Source organism: Octopus bimaculoides, chromosome 26 (genome assembly GCF_001194135.2).
Source record: "Octopus bimaculoides isolate UCB-OBI-ISO-001 chromosome 26, ASM119413v2, whole genome shotgun sequence".
Taxonomy (NCBI): Eukaryota; Metazoa; Mollusca; class Cephalopoda; order Octopoda; family Octopodidae; genus Octopus; species Octopus bimaculoides.
The window spans coordinates 13,196,247-13,197,365 of NC_069006.1; the positions used below are offsets into that span (position 1 = coordinate 13,196,247).

General features: G+C 34.3%; 1 protein-coding gene across 1 annotated transcript in view; it reads right to left on the reverse strand.

Moving 5' to 3' along the window:
- Window positions 1-704, reverse strand: part of LOC128250892 (uncharacterized) — a 5,893-nt gene extending 5,189 nt beyond the window's left edge. The window contains exon 1 of the mRNA XM_052976913.1: window positions 449-704. The gene's annotated coding sequence lies outside the window, so the exon portion shown is untranslated. The remainder of the gene's footprint in view (window positions 1-448) is intronic.
- Window positions 705-1,119: the final 415 nt, after the last annotated feature.

Genomic DNA, 1,119 nt, shown 5'->3' on the forward strand with positions numbered 1-1,119 from the left:
CAATACCAGCAGATGACAACGTTTCCCTAAAAGAAATGGAAAAACTTTCAAAATACAAAGACCTGGAAATAGAGGCAACTCGAATGTGGAATCTAAAAACAGAAACAATTCCTATTATAGTAGGTGCCTTAGGTATAATAAAAAAATATTCAGACAAATACATAACAAAAACACCAGGACTTAAAAATATATATAACATACAGAAAATTGCACTACTGGGCACTGCACACATCCTACGCAAAACACTTTCAATACAGTAACCATAAGAGCACCACAGCAAACCACAGCACATACCCAAGGGGCGCAGAGCTGTGCTCGGTCGTGAAGTGAAAGCACGATATAAAAATAAAACTACTGAACAATAATAATAATAATAATAATAATAATGATGATGATGATGATGATGATGATGATGATAATAATAATTCCTGAAAGAATGAGATGTCACCTTTGAATGCTTTGAAGACAGATAATTGGTCCCTAAAGAAAGGAGTTACATCTGAAGCAAAGAGTTGGTGCCTCTTGAGATGAATTAAGTGCCGACTGTGGCCCAAGAAATGGCAGAAAGATCTGTGGATTTTTGGTTTCTTCTCCAGAAACACTTCAAAGTTGTTTGGTTATGTTTTGTTACTGAATAAATCAACAGGAAGAAGAATTATCACAGCAACACAAATATGTACCCGGTGGTCCTGTGTGTGTGTGTGTGTGTGTGTGTGCATGAGACAATGTTTGATTGTGCGTTTGTGTGTATGTATATATGCATGTGTGTGGGGTGTAGTTGTGTGTATGTGTAGGGGTGGGCTATATTAAAAAAATAACATAAAGACAACGCCATTCTGAATTATAATGATAATGACAATGATGATGATGATGATGTTGATAATGCCATGTACACAGTGCCAGATCAAGGGGGATTGGTGTAAGGAGTGATAGTCAAACTAGGAAGGCCTTCCTGTTTTCTTGTTTTATTTATTTTACATTAATATATTTCTAATCATATTTATATTTATTTTCATTTTTTATTTTATTCCTGGTCATTTCTAATCTTTGGTTTCAAGTTGAGATTAAATGAATGTTTACACAACTAATGAATTGGTTTTATCATTAATGTTGTTGTTA